Genomic DNA, 16,811 nt, shown 5'->3' with positions numbered 1-16,811 from the left:
AATTGAATATTCAGAAAAGTGAGTTATTCTTTGTGAACAACTTGTCGAGATCACTCCCACAATCCATATTCCCCTTTAAAACAGCTGACGAGGGGTTCAAGTATTTCGGGGTGTTTCATCACCAGCTCCGTCAGGGACCTTTATCAAAAGAACTTCTAGCTGCTATTGGATAAATGCAATTCAGACTTGTCTAGATGGGCAGACCTCCCCTTGTCCCTTGCAGGCCGGGTTAATCTTTTTAAGATGGTCATTTTACCAAAGTTCCTGAACCTTTTTCAACACCTCCCAATTTGTATTAACAAATCGTTCTTCACTAACTTGGACCAACAACTTAACGCCTTTATCTGGCAAAAAAAAACAGCCCATATCAAAAACATATTCTTCAACTCCCTAAAGGTGGACTAGCACTCCCTAGTTTCCGCCACTACTTCTGGGCTTGCAACATTAATAAACTTTTTTGTTGGCTCCGCGGTGAAGTTGCAGACGCTTGCCCGCCATGGGCTCATACTGAGATAACATCTTCCTCCTGCTCTTTGCACTTAACGATTTGCTCACAGCTCCTCATAACTGCCCACAAGGCCTCATCCAATCTGGTTTTCTTTAATGCCATTAAAATTTGGATCCAGTTTAGGAAGCAGTACGGCTTGCAAAGGGCTTCGGTCCTTGCCCCAGTTTTGAATAACTATGTGTCCTTTGCATCTATGTCGGACAAATACAGCCTACCTAATAGCCAGGATTTGGGGGTAGACATTACTGATGACCAGTGGAAGGACATACTGAAACTGGTCCACTCCTCATCGATTTTTGCCAGGCACGGCCTATTACAGTGGAGGGTGCTTCTCAGAGCTCATTTCACCAACGCTAAACTGGCTAAGATATACCCTAGCCACAGTAACCACTGTAAGCAATCCCAAGCTGACCACCCACACGTTTTGGACGTGCCTGAAGCTTGCTGAATTTTGGTCCGATATATTTCAAACCTCAAACAGGCTCTTAACACAAATTTGGAACCAAATCCCCTGACTGCTCTTTTTGGGCTCCCTCCGTCTAAAAATCTGCCCATTACTACACAACGCGTCGTGGCCTTTACCACCCTGCTCGCCAGACGTAACATTCTCCTTAAATGGAATCATGTTTGTCCACCGACTCATAATAATAAAATTTGAAATTTTGCTATGTCTCCGGTTGGAGAGGTTAAGGTTTTCACAAAAGGGATCTTTGGAGGCATTCCACCAAACCTGGGACCCACTGCTGGCTTTTATTAGCAATAGAATCACTGTTATTCTTTTCCTTGTTTCTTTTTTAATTTACTTTATCTTCGGTTACGGTTACTTGTTTTTTTTTTTATTGTTACCATGTCTGACGTGGGTTGTTGGGAGGGATAGCGGGATTCATGTTGGGGTTTTTCTGTTTTTGTCTGCACGCTCTCTCAGCTTAACTTCGTTCAGTAGGGCGAAACCCAGGCTAAAACAAACCGTAAACAGGCCTTAATATGGCAACACCAGCCGCCAGTGTCGCACCGCTGCATACGCCAGCAAAACAAAAATCAGCATGGAGGCGACAGCAGCAAGAAGGCTTCGTATTCTTGGTTAAACAAGTTTTATGACAAGGTCGTGAGGATGGGAACAATCTTATTTTTCTGTGCAAACTTTGACCGCTGACTTTCAAAAAAATCAACACTTCAGTTACATCCACAGCAAACCTGAAACAGCACATTGAACTGAAGCATTTCAAGTTATGTGCAAGCAAACAACAAATCAAAAACAGTCAAGTCAGATCCTCGACCCAAATCCCATGCTGTCATCTTCCAGACACATCTGGACGACCTGGTGGTGCAGTTTACTGACGGAGACCTGCAGCCTTTGAGTAAAGTGGAAAGCCCTGCTTTTATAAAATTAATTTCAAGTTCAACCTTAATTTCCTAATTTTCCTGGTTCATGGTTTTACTATTCATGTAACTTGTTAGTTGAACCTGGTATCTTTTGCCAGGATTCCAGTCTTCCTTTTTAGTATGTACTAAAATGGAAAATTATCAAAATTGAAAAACATTTGCACCTATAAGTTAGGGGAATCCTATAAATGGATTAGAGAACTGTAGAATGTTACAAATGCAAATGTGTAATACACCACACTGGCCATAATTCCATAACCTTTAGTGAATAAGTTTTCCATGTGACATAAGAATTTTATTTTTTATAAACTAAACATAAACGCACATTGCATGGGAGATGAACCCCTCACACAGAATTACAAGACTGATTTGCTGCCTCCGCTCTACCACTTCTTTTATTTGAAACAGTATAAAACCCTTCCTTGACTGTGGACAAAAAGCTCTGCAACCTCTAAAACATATTGAACAATAAATTGAGCACAGCTACAATCCTGCTGACAGCACGGCACACTGTATTTTTGCTCAGATTTTCAGCATCACCAACTGCATGCAAATATGAACCTGTGGCAAAGAATCACAGTGAAACAGACACACTGAGCAACACTAAGTGCAGCTTCTTTGTGTAGAATTGCCAACATAAAGTCCAACAAGGATAATCAAATAACCTGTATCTGTCATAAAGGAAGTCTAAGAAGCTGCTCTGAGCTTTAAGTAGCCGATCTAACACGGAAGTCTACGTCACTGAGCTCTAGGTCTGAGCTGAAACATCCTCTCGAACAAGGTTTGGTTTAAAGCATAAGTTACCATGATGATAAAGCGACGCTAAAAGAGAGCGAGTCTCATGTCACAGCTGACCCGGGCTTTGAGCACAACATACTTTGCTACCATTAATCCAGCTTTGTAGTACACCTCAACAGTCTATCATTGTTGTTGTTGTTGTTTAGTAATTCTTTTTTTAGCCACTTGAGGGCAGTGCAACAAGCTTAAAACACAACATTGACATATCACCTAAATGTTTTTTTGCAAACATTTGCCTATTTACAGTCAGTCAACACAGCGCAACATTAGCATTCATTTGGAGTCATGTTTGTGTGCACCTGATGAATGTCCAATATTTACTCTCCTTTTAGCTGCTAAATGCTCCAGTATGTTCACTGGCTACACTATAACTGAGTCTCTATGTTGTTTTCTGCTGAGCACATAGCGTACAGGGGGTTAACCAGAGCCACTTCGGTTGTCTGCTGCTGGTGAAACAACATTGATGATGAGCAAGGTTTGAGCCAAAAAAAAAACAATAATGACCTAAAAAAGGCTAAAAAACTTTTTGGAGTTGAGGACACTGCAGGTATGATAATTGGTGTAAGTTTGTGTGTGGGTTTCTCACCACCAATGAAACAATCTTTGTTTAACTTTAAAAAAAGATTATTGCAGCTTTATTAATTTGCAATAATTGTAATTGCCATTATTATTTCTAATTATGGTGTTTTATTTATTTACAAAAAGGAATATATTTTGTTGAAAATAATAAAAACCTAATATGAGGCCCCTATAATCAGATTCAGGCTGTGTGTGTGTTTGTGTGTGTATGTGTGTGTGTGTGTGTGTGTGTGTGTGTGTGTGTGTGTGTGTGTGTGTGTGTGTGTGTGTGTGTGTGTGTGTGTGTGTGTGTGTGTGTGTGTGTGTGTGAGTGTGTGTGTGCGTTTGGACTGGGACAGTGTGACAGCCTGTTATTACGGCCCATGTGACAGCGTGTGGGTGAGAAGGTAATTGCTGAAGTATGCCTGCGGTGACGAGGACCTTCAGGGGAGCGGATGTTCACCAGACTAAGGCACACAGAGCGTACAGAGAGCCACAGCAAGCCCAGAACTGATGACTCATCTCTCACACCCAATTCACTCCTGTTTGTTTACTCTGCTCAAATACAGCCTGAGCCAGAGTGGTGACAGACAGAGAACTGTCACCCAATGATCCAGTCTTAAGGGATTTCATCTGTTAGGCTTCAGGACAAGCAGCTTAGTTAGATCCAGGTCCACTTCCCATGTAAACAGCCTCCTGAGCTGGCGGACTGTAAGCTTCTGTTTAGTGGACTGAGTAGGAGAGGCAGACAGGTCTAAATTTACAACGACGGAGTTACTGCAGTGGTTGGAATTAGACTGTTAGACATTCAACCTTTATTTATTACACTTATTCATTTGAATGTGTTGCATATAGATTCAAATCTAAGGAAATTAGTAAAAAAATGATTCATATAAAATAGATTCATTTGCATGGAATATTTAATTCTAAACATATATCTTTAATTAAGAGCTGGAACTTGTTGAAAAAGTGGAATGCCATATGTCATACAATGTGGGAAAAAATATGGGCGAAAGTAACGTCATTTCACCCAAATTACAAAAAAACAAACATTTTCTCCTCACTTAGGGGGACAGTTGTGTAACTAAAGGTTTGGGCTCTTTTGTTTTTTTTTCTTCTAACTATTCTTAGTTATGCCATATACAAAAAACATATTGCTGGAAAGCTTAATGTATCAGTTGATGCTAGCGTTAGCTGTCTGAATTTCTGTTGGTAGCTAGCTCTGCTTTCCCTTGGGACATGTTGATTATAGTTCTTATCTTTGTACAAATCAACAAAAAGCAGACTAAAACAAGACAAAGGCTTTAGTTTTCTAAATGGGACCCATTGGGAAGGACTGAAGTGGAAGCCAACAGACAAATTCTATAGCGCAGTCATTTATTAAAATATAATTAAATTAATTTAATAATTTATCATTCAATTCGTTGAATTCATTTGATAATTTAATATTTTCCCCCAAAAATGTGAGAATAAGTGACATTGTGAAAATTAAAATATTACAATGTAATATTGTACAAATTACAATATAAATGAAAGCTGCAAGTGGCGATGAACGGGCCCGGGCGTGCTTTTCAATGACCAGAAAGTGCGCGGCCGCGGTGTATTTGTCGCAACTGTTCCAGCGTGTCCCGCGTCTGCTGAGGGCGCTAGAGAGCATGTACTAAACACACTTTGTGTCATCTTCATGTGCCAAGAAACTGTCTCCCTGCCCATGTGAACGCCTACATACATGCATGCCACACACACTCATACACACATGACAGACGAACAATGACAACCTGTCATCTGTAGAGGTTCAGGCTTTTACCTTTAATCTCTGAGGTATGAGGGAGCTGCAGACCAGCAGGGATTGACCCTTCCACTCAGCCAGCCAAACAGTAGTTCCTCCGAGAACACACTCTCAGAGGGGGGTTCCTGTACCTGGGTTCTTCTGCAACATTTCAGCATTTTCTGTCTGTTAACCTCTCTGAACCCAGCAGTAGGTTCATTATTACAATGTACGTGCACTGAAGCATTGTTCAGAACTTTGTTTCAAAATCTTCTCAAGTTTGGAAAGTTTCCAAAGAAGTCTAATCTGGCTATTGCCAGACCAAGTTCAATTGTAGATTGCACGTTGGTCTAGGAAGGCTGCTGTCATTTTCTTTAGCACAAGAGGCGGGCGTAGATCAAATGGCTGCACGCAATTGGACAATCTGGATGGCGTTCATTTGGCCACCAGTGGTGCTAACTGGTAGATTAAACTTTTTCCAAAACCAGTAGGCAGTAAAGCAAATACATCCTTTCTTTGGAGAAATTGCTCCAGGACATGTTTCTGCTCAGTTTTCAAAGAAAACTTGCCACTGAAATGATTTAAAACTGCACCTACAGCTGCATCAATGTGTTGCTGCCCTTCGGTAGCAACCATGTTGAATGAAAATTGTAAACACAAAGCTGCTTGCGATCCTTCTCTGTCATCATCGGGTTTAACCAGCCAGGTGAAAAAAGCAAGCTTGGTGATTGGATCCAGAACAGTTGGAATAGACCTGGGGCTTGTTTCACAAAGCAGGTTTAGTGAAAACTCTGAGTCTGTTAACCCTGAAATGAGGGAAACTCTGAGTTTTCCGTTTCACAAAGGGAGGTAACTCAAACCAGAGACAAAGGGGTAACTCTTGCCTGTTTCACAAAGAGAGGGAACTTAACCTCTAGGTCAGTTACCATGGTAACATGCTCTCTGAAACTAACCTGGTCGGGACCAGGTTAGTTTCAGAAAACCTTGAGTTTCTCTCTGTCTCCGCCCTCTTTCAGCCACACACGGTGTTTGATTTCCTCATTCATTCAGTCAGCGGGCGAGTTTTGGCGTAGTATAGTTCCGTCTGTTTATTCAGAAAATCATTGCAAAAATAAGACATTAGAAGTTATATTAGGTGGCAACTATTTCACTACCATGGCGTGTCCTTTTGATAACAATCCCATGGATGAAGGTGCAGCATTACTGCACAGAGAATTAAATATTCGTCGTGAGATGATTATCAGACCGCGCATAGACGTCCTTAATATACTGCAGCCATAATTACAAAATAAATGAAATGGATCTTTTGAGCAAGTTGAATGTATTTGATTTAGCGTTTCCTAAATATAATCCCAGCTTTTCTTGCAATTCATAGGTTCAAAAGTGTGTGTTTTTAATCGGGTTACCGGTATATAAACTACTCCTATATAGCCTTCTGATCCAGAATATCATCTATAATGCGAGGTGGTGCATTTCACGGCAGGGGCTGAATACGGCCGTTTCATGTCACAGTCCATCATTTACATACACAGCCTTATCCGTTCTTACATTTCCAACATTAACAACCAAAGTCATGCTCTCACATCCCAGCAGATATTGTGTGTTGCGCTGCGTTTTTTTGCAAATGGGAGTTTTTTATACAACATATAAAACAGCCACAGCCACTACGTTTAAACTTACGCACTGACCCGAGCAGCAATGTTCTCCCACACCATCTCCCTCTCTTTTGCTGCTGTAGCGGTGTTACACTTTCGGCGAAAACATGCTCAAACTCTCCGTATGAGCTAAATGAAATAAACTAATAGGCTCCATCTCAAGCAGTTTCCCCTGTGATATTACTGTGATTGCAAAGGACTACATTTAAACTTATGCACTGACCCGAGCAGCAATGTTCTCCCGCACCGTCTCCCTCTCTTTTGCTGCTGCAGCGGTGTAAACCTGCTCAAACTCTCCGTATGAGCGCATTAATATTTACAGTTCCAGTTGTAGCGTAGCGCTCCGCTTCCCCGTTGCCATGGTGACTCGTCGAATCAGGGCTCCATTGATGCTGTCTTTTTTTACTTGGGGTGCACGCGCTTAACTCCAGGTCAAACTACTCTGAGTTGATCAACCTAACGCAACTCTGCTGTTCTGAGATGAAAACTCAGAGTTTCCTATCTCAGAGTAGATCAACTCAGAGTTCAGGGTTAGACTCAGAGTTTTTTGAACCTGCTTTGTGAAACGGACCCCTGCTCTTTTCCTGATCCTTGTGCAGAGTAAATTCAAATCGCAGGCAGAGAGGGATGCGGATACCCAGTCTACCAAAAGTCTAAAATGATGCAAAAAAACATATAGAATTATTTAATTTAAGTGACTGAGGCAGCCAAAAACATTCAAGGCTTTATTGTCAAATACACGGAGAACATGCTGCAGTATCATGGTATTCTACTGTGGGTTAACCACCATTGAGTCAGTAATTACAAACTTTCTTTATTTATGCATATTGTTCTTTTTTAGTGGTGATTGAATCGCTCCTCAACTCAGACATACTGGTTTGAGAGAATGGTTCATTGGGTATCAACCAGTAAGTGTAATTAGCTGCTATGCTGTCTTGTCACTCATTGGCAATCTTGTTCAAGACAATGATATTCGCTCATTCATCGCTTGTCCTGTTTCCTATGTTTTCAGCAAGTAGGAAAAGTGAGCAGTACCATGATGACAGCGAGTGAGTTGGCAGCACGAGTGGGAAAAGTCGGCATTCAGGATTACTTGGTGGGCTTGATAAGCTGATCCACTACATATCGGACATTCATCACTAGAAGACTAGAATAAATTAAACAAGTGTAAAAAATATAATGTCAGACCTGTACAATATGCATTTCTGTTTGCATATGCAGAAGCAACATGCGTTGTAATATTTTTACTACATACAGTAGAAGCATACTACTGCACCGTTAGAACAAGTGGATACAGAAATATGTTAAACACTATGGTAAACAGGTTAATAAGAGGTAAAGAGGTTAAATGTATAGGTTACTCTGTTGTGTGTTTGTATTTGTTGACACAGTAATGTGGGTGTGCATTGCTAGAGTGTTTTCTTATGTGACATTGTGTGTGTTTGGATGTTCTGACGATCTGTCCTGAAGGTAACATGAGCCTGGTCTGTGAGTCTGTGGCAGCCGCTCTTATGAATGGCAGTTACATGTCTCCCTGAGGAAACGTCAGGCTTGCAGTAATTGATGTAATCAAAGGCATTTGGCTTTGGGTCACATGCCGGCTCACTGGCTGCCTTAACGCCTTTGTGCCTCTGCCTGGACTTGCCGCTCTCCTTAGCCAGCAAATTCGTGGAAGTTCTTTTTGGCTGGAGGGTCTATCTGCGGGATCGTAAACCCCAATGAATCATTTAGAAATGAGTCATCCACGCTCCAAGTGATGACTCTTTGACCGGCGTGTCTTTCACTCTGAGCAGGGCTTTTTTTTTATACTTTTGAATTTGCTTTGAACACTTTTCCTATGAGTCACTGCTTTGAGGACATGCAGGATTGTACATGTGCCTGTTTTGCTCACAGTGCAAAATTATTGAACTGCTTTGGATATAAACTGTGCTGCTGCTGTTGAATCAAACACCTTTGGAAAACTATTGTTTCCACAATATGTTTCAAATGAACTGAAGATGAATACAGCTGCATTTTTTTGTGCAAATGAGTCCAAAGGCTGATGTTATAGAGCTCATGTTTCATCTAATCCCTCCTGAATAGCAGTTATGGGATTTATCTGATGTTGTCACCCTTGGGCTGTATCCAAGACGTGCATGGGAAGGAAAAATCTGTGTGGAAAAGTACATTGCAAAAGTCTTAATGCATGCATGACAGGACACATTTTCTGCTGACAACCATCAACCAAACAATAACATTCCACATATGTTGCACAATCACTAGCAATGCTTTAACTTTAAGCTGAGGATTTCAGAATTTCCACTCTACATGGAGCTTCCTCTTTGTGTCATGGAGGAATGGCAGACGTTTCACATGCTACTTTTATTAAGTCTAATTAGACTACCTGACATAAGAACACACTGTTTGTCCACAGTATGGGCGCTGGGCGGGAAGACTAAGCCAAAACCATCGCTCTGTAGACTCTTTCACCCCACATTAGCATTACCACCATCACCCCATTTATACCCCACACCTTCCCCCCTTTTCCGCCACCGAACTTTAGTCAGCCGTCTTTTTTGAAAAGGCCTGGAGGAGAGGTCATCAAGTGCAGGAATGCCATTGCTTACTGTGCATGTGTGTGTGTGTGTGTGTGTGTGTGTGTGTGTGTGAGTGTGTTTAGGAAGTCTATACTCTGTAATTAAATTCACCTCATGCATTTAGTGGATCGGGAGCATGAGTGAGATGTTGACTGTGAATGCACCGCGCTGAGACAAAGGCTTGTCTCCCAGCCCCTTTAGACACGGGGCCGCTGGAGGCCCCCGGCCTAGCTTTGCAGCTCTACTTTAGTTTTCAGAATTAAAAACCCTCAGATGTCTTGAAGGTTTCTTTCATGGATAAAAATGAATATGAATGCCTTCATTAATCTAGGGCAGGGGTCGGGAACCTATGGCTCGCGAGCCAGGTGTGGCTCTTTTGATGATTACATCTGGCTCACAGATTTTGGCTTTTCAGATTAAACATAAAATATTATCACTTGTTTTAGTCCATCCATCGATTTTCCACTACTCATGTCCTGTTCAGGGCTGCAGTTGGCTGCAGGAGCAATTGCCCATTATTTTAATTGGATGATAATAGCCGACGTTGGCCGTTGCTGGGTAAACAGGTAAACGCCCCCTTTTGAATCAGTCTGCTCACTCATTAGCTCAAAGCTAACCCTTCGACGAAGAAGATGGCGAAAAGAAAAAAAGATGATGAGTATCGTGCATTTCAGGATGAATGGACTTAAGAATTCGCCTTTGTGGAGAGAGCAGGTTCTGCGGTGTGCCTAATTTGCAATGACAAAATTGCATCGATGAAACGGTCGAATGTAAAGCGGCACTTCGACACACGCCATGCTACCTTTGCATCAAAATACCCTGCGGGAGACAGCAGGAAGAAAGCGTGCCAAGAGTTACTGAGCAGGGTGCAAGCTAGCCAGCAGCAACTCCGCGTATGGACCCGCCAAGGTGACTATAATTCTGCTAGTTTTGCTGGATCTTTAGCAATAGTGAGGAACGGAAAACCATTCACAGATGGCGAGTATGCTAAAACCTTCATGCTGGATGTAGCGAATGAACTTTTTGATGATCTTCCGAACAAAGACAAGATAATCAAACGGATACAAGACATGCCTCTGTCGGCAAGAACTGTTCATGATCGTACCATCATGATGGCAAACCAAGTGGAGGTAACGCAAGTGAAGGACATACATGCAGCGCCGTTCTTTTCCCTGGCTTTGGATGAGTCAACAGACGTAAGTCATTTGTCGCAGTTCAGTGTGATTGCAAGATATGCTGCTGGTGACACATTTCGCGAAGAAAGTCTTGCTGTTCTGCCAATAAAAGGGTCCACAAGAGGTGAAGATTTATTCAAGTCTTTCATTGAGTTCGCTCATGAAAAAAATCTGCCTATGGATAAACTTCTCTCAGTGTGTACTAATGGTGCTCCGTGTATGGTGGGGAAAAACAAAGGATTTGTGGCGCTTCTCCGTGAACATGAAAACAGACCCATTCTAGGTTTCCATTGCATTCTACACCAGGAGGCACTTTGTGCTCAGATGTGTGACGGGCAGCTTGGCGAAGTGATGTCGCTGGTCATTCGAGTGATCAACTTTATTGTTGCCCGAGCCTTAAATGATCGCCAGTTTAAAACACTGCTGGATGAAGTTGGAAATAACTATCACAGTCTGCTTTTGCACAGCAATGTGCGTTGGTTGTCAAGAGGGAAGGTGCTCAGCCGTTTTGCGGCTTGCCTGAACGAAATCCGGACTTTCCTTGAAATGAAAGGCATCGAGCATCCTGAGCTAGGTGAAACTGAGTGGCTCCTCAAGTTTTACTATCTCGTGGATATGACTGAACATCTTAACCAGCTCAACGGGAAAATGCAAGGCATTGGAAATACAGTACACTTCAACACGCCGTGTTTGCTTTTGAAAACAAGCTGGAGCTCTTCATCAAGGATCTTGAAACAGGTCGTTTACTACATTTTGAAAAACTGAGACAATTTAAAGATGCATGCACAGCAAGTGAGCCCACTCAAAACTTTGATCTCCACCAGCTAGCTGGCTTCACATCCAGTCTCCTACAGTCGTTCAAAGCACGCTTTGGAGAATTTCGTGAGCAACTTTTTAAGTTCATCACACATCCAAACGAGTGTTCCCTGAACACAGCCGACCTGAGTTACATTCCGGATGTCTCCCTCAGAGATTTTGAAGCAGAAGTGGCTGACCTGAAGGCCTCAGACATGTGGGTGAATAAGTTCAAGTCACTGAATGAAGATTTGGAAACAATCGCAAGACAGAAAGCGGAGTTGGCGAGCAAGCACATGTGGACAGAATTGAAAAAACTTCAACCCGAAGACCAGCTGATTATCAAAACTTGGAACACGCTTCCTGTCACATATGACACACTGAAGCGTGTGAGTATTGCTGTATTGACCATGTTTGGATCTACGTATTCATGTGAGCAGTCATTTTCACATCTTAAAAACATCAAGTCCAACCTACGATCACGTTTAACGGATGAAAGCCTCAACGCCTGCATGAAGCTTAACCTTACCAAGTACCAACCAGACTACAAAGCTATCAGCAAATCCATGCAGTACCAGAAGTCGCATTAATGGTGAGTGTCATCACAACATTATTTAAAGAATAAATTCAGAGGCTTATTATACTCACATGTAGTAGAAATCAGTCTTAAAATATATCATATGGCTCTCACTGAAATAAATTTCCGAATATTTTGCTTTCATGGCTCTCTGAGTCAAAAAGGTTCCCGACCCCTGATCTAGGGGATTAACTGCAGGATGTCACACCGCGGTGAGGAATGTCCTGTCTTGGGTTTTTTGTCTTGTGAATTTCATGTTTTTATTTTGAAAAGTAACTCTCCTCTCGTTTCAGGTCACTTGCCCTTCCTCTTGTGTCACCGGTCTGGTGTCTCCCCTAATCCCTGATTGTTTCCACCTGTGCTCTCTTCCCTGGTGTATATTGTCTTTGTCTTCCCCTGTCTCGTCGCCAGAGTATTTCGTCGTGTCATGAATCTCCAGCCTTTCACAGCCTTGCCACAGAGTTGCCTTGTAATCGATAAGTATTGCCTTGCTTGTTTTTCTGTTTCCTTGTATACCTCTGACGAAGAGTGATTTTGATTTTGATAAAGTTTTTGGTCAGTTGTGAACCCTTTTGTTTTCTAGAAAGCCATAGCCTTTTTGTTTTGTTCCTCCCTCCTTGTGGAGCGCTTTGATTTTGTAATTATTCTCAGCACAGTGTAGAGTAGATCATTTTATAGCCTTTTGTCCTTTTCCTCCTCGAGAGCGATTATCTGTTGGTGTAACGTTTCTTAGTTTTTTCATTATTAAACCAGTGTAGTGTTTGTTTCTGGTTTCCCCTCCTTCAGAGGCGAATTTCAGTTTCTAGTCCTGTCTATTGTTTTCTTGTCTATCCTCTGTCTGTTGACGAGGTAGAGTTTAAAGCCGTTTGATGGTCACTTCTTCTGAAGGAGATACAAGTGTTTTTCAGAATAAAAGCCTGTCATACTCGTTCTCTGACTGCATCTGAGTCCTCCTTTCGCCAGGCCTGACACAGGATTGTCAAACTATTTGTCTGGACCCCAAAAAACAGTCTTTGACTGATTGCAATCCTCCTTTAGTACTGTACTTATTATTTAGCATTCAGCTCCTTATTTCAGGCAACGTCTGATTTTCTTCTGTCACATTTAACTTAAATTATTAGCCATGCATATTAATTTCACATGACAGTATGTGTAGGCTGCAATGGAATCTATGTCTGTCATCAGACTTCTTAGAGGTACACTGACTCTGCACATGAAAAGGGCCATTTGGATTAAGCAAATGCCCCCCTCTTATAAAACAATTTTTTTTTACAGAGCCTGTCAAGAAGCAGCATGTTTAAAGTCCAACTGAAATGTGAATTCTCTTCACTTTTTTTGTAATGAAATATAAACCATAGCTGCAGCTATTTTACATATTTTTCAAAAGAGCATAAAACTTTTCTGTACACCCGTTGTGAGTGACTGATGTTTTTCTATACTGACTGGAAAATATCATACTGTATAGCCTATGAATATTGATTAAAAAGCAATTTCCCCCTTTTTTCAGTCCATTAGTTAACAGCAATTAGCAATGAAAGCTGTGTGTCTTAAAGGGTTAGGGTTAGGTCAGGTTCTTTTGCACATTTTTACAGTACTTTTGTATATATTACTATTGTAAAGTTAATGTAGTTATATACTGTATAAATATATATACACTATATGAAACAGTACATATATATATATATATATATATATATATATATATATATGTCTTATTTACTTGTTTAATATTTCTGTTTTTCCAAAATATAAAGTATATTGTATGTATAATATTGTTGTTAAATATGTTGTTAGTATAGCTAGAGTTTGCAACAAAAATAATTTCCCCCTGGGATTATCAATGTATTTCTGATTCTGATACTTTTATCTGTGGTTTCTACTGCATGTGTACATGCTTTAATGTTCAAAAAACACTTTATTTTTCTCATATTGCTCATGGCTGCTGCACCTATAATCACCCTCTGTCTGACACTCTGTTGCAGCGCCTGTCTCTTTTAGACCCCCGCTCCAAAACGACCAGTCTGCTCTGATTGGGCAACATTTCCGCATCTGTTTCTATGTTCATGTGGGATGATCGGAAAAATTAGTTCCTGCCCGGAAAGTTCATGTGAACGTACCCAAAAGTCAACGAAAACAACAACTCGGCTACAAGACCTGTCAAGATTCCTTCATATTACGCAGAAACATGGAGGATGAATGTAAGTTTTGTAAGTGGTTGATGGTAATAAAGTTATTATTATTGCATATGAAACTGCATAGTTGTGGTCCACATAGGGTGACCTGGATTGGTTAAAAAATAACCTGACTTGAAAATAAGCAAGTAGCATGTAGCTAAATGTGTATGGAATAATGTTCTACACTGCAGTACCGTGCCTGGAGCAGATGATCATCTAATGTCAACTTGAGCTGAGAGTAGAAAAAACTGGTGGAAACGGAGGGCTTAGAATGATCTGAAATCTGAGGATTCTTTTTTCATAAGTTTAACTCACTATTGGAAGCTTTAGTTGAATATGTTAGTCTAGTCTTCTGGACTCATCGATCATTTACCTGAAAGTCTGACAGTTTGTTATAATTTATGGCGCAATATACCCATTGTGTCCATGAGGGTCTGGTTTGGTCCTCGTGGTGTAAATGTCATCATCCGCCAATGTCCACGAGGGTCTGAGCGGACCAAAAAATCTGCCTAAAAAGTAACTGTACGCATAGCAAGCGTGCCTATTGCGCATGCTCCAGTTGGTCAATAGCTGGTTTGTCAAAAGGAGGAGGAAGAAGAAGGACTAGGGTACCTCCCTCCCCCACTAGTTCAGAGAATATTATAGATCTGAGATGAAACAACCGAAGGGCAGGACTCAGTCTGTTACCTTGGCCCCACAGACAGCACCATGTACAGTATTTATCAAATCACAGTTAATGCTCAGTTCCACAGTAGCAGTCCACAGACTTGTACTGGTCATGAGGTCATTCCCCCGATCTATTCCAGATGGTTCAATTCAATTCAATTCAAAAAACTTTATTTGTCCCCGGGGGGCAATTCAAGTTGTGATTGGTGGTTTTTGTTATTCTTTAAAGACAGAGAATTTCCTCCTCTTTCATTCTGTGGTCTAACTGGTCTTTTGAATTTGATACATTTCTGTCTTTACTGTCCTCATCTCACTTTTCCTTCTTTGCTTCCTTTCTTTCTCCTCCTTGTCCCTGTTAAAAATGTACAAATTGCCTGACAAGAGTATGGAAGAAAGAATTTCAGGTTAACTGTATGATTTAAGGTTTATAATCATCGGTGCTTATTAAACAAAGTAAGCCCTTGCTTTAAAGATAGTAATTCAATTATTAGAACATTTTTTAGACTTTTTCATTTTTTACATTGTATTTCATAAATCGCCCTACTCATCACCTCCCTTTGCATACACTATGCACAATCCTCTGTCTATTTTTCTGGATCATACTGACTGTGACGCTTGCTCCATGCCAATGGATGTGTTGTTTTGATGTCAGCAGCGGCACCATCTCAAATCGCTATTTTATGCATGCAGCAGCACAGAGAACTGCTCTTTGAATGCCACTCTGGGAATATGCTGTGAAACAAGACGAGTGCTATGAAGAAGGGCTGTCTGCTGTACTGTGATAATTCATAATTACATGCAACTCACCTGGGCCTTTCTGTGTGGAGTTTGCATGTTCTTTCTGTGTCTGCATGGGTTTTCTCCGGGTACTCCGGTTTCCTCCCACAATCCAAAGGCATGTGTTAGGTTAATTGATGACTCTAAAATTGCCCGTGTGAATGGTTGTCTGTCTCTGTTCGTCTCTAAGTGCCCTGCGATAGACTGGCGTCCTGTCCAGGGTGTACCATGTACCCAGGGATCGGCTCCAGCACCCCCCGCGACCCCGACCCTGGGATAGGTGGTTGAACATGAACGATGATGCTCCTTCCAGAGCAAAAGCGGTGCCTCCATCACAAGGCTGACTTTGAAGCCATGCAGCGCTCTCCAGCTTCAAATTCAAATTCAAATTCAAATTAAAAAAACTTTATTTGTCCCCGGGGGGCAATTCAGGGCACACAGAGCAGCAAATAACGACAGTGCAATTATACAAAATCATTTTAACCTAACACAAGAATAAAGTGTAAGAGAAGAGTAAGTGTCAGGATGTTAGTGTGTTAGTACAGGTAGAATAAGTGTCAGGATGTTAGTGTGTTAGTACAGGTTAGATACAGAGAACATCGTCGGCGTGAGATGTAGAAAGACATGTGTGTATCAGATGTAAGCAGACATGTGAACGGGTTTATAAGATGTAAACACGCAGTAGACTGTTGAAACAGGTATAAACAGAACTGTAGTGCAGAAAAGATATAAGTGGACAGATATCGGATTCAGATGAGGTCAGACATGATACATGTGTGTAATGAGCAGACTTAAACAGAACTATAGTGCAGTAATAGAGTATAAATATAATATATAACTATAAGCTAGATAATGAAGTGATAGTGGTGCATGGCAGGAAAACAGCAGTCTGAGTATATGCTAGCTCTGTGTAACAGATGAATACTGAAAAATAAAGTGACCATAGTGCTGTGATGGATACAATATAAGACCTGCTTACCTTGCTCCGCTCTTTTAGCATCATGCATTTTCTGCTGCTAACTGCTTTTTGTAATTTTTCATGTTTGTAATAAAAGTTTCTTATTAAAAAGAAGAATGTAATAGCTTTATGTTGAGTCTAGTTTTCAGTTGCTAGCTAAAGACATGTGGTATCTAGCATTAAAGCTTTGTCATGAGGTTAGATGGGGATAGTTCTGGATAGTTGCTCTGGGGTTGGTTGTCACAAGTATGGGACATTGTTTTGTTCACGTCTAAATATGTAGGTAGGGATGCCTTTTGTTTTGTTTGTTTGCTTGTTGGCAGAATGTTCCAGAACTTCAAAAGAAAGACAAACAGGGGCAGTAGGCCATACCATGCCCCCATAAATCAAATATTTGTTCTTAACAGCCAACAGCATATCAATTCTTACTTATTAAATCATCA

Source organism: Echiichthys vipera (genome assembly GCF_963691815.1).
Source record: "Echiichthys vipera genome assembly, chromosome: 19".
Classification (NCBI taxonomy): Eukaryota; Metazoa; Chordata; class Actinopteri; order Perciformes; family Trachinidae; genus Echiichthys; species Echiichthys vipera.
Note: the sequence above shows the minus strand (reverse complement) of the source record.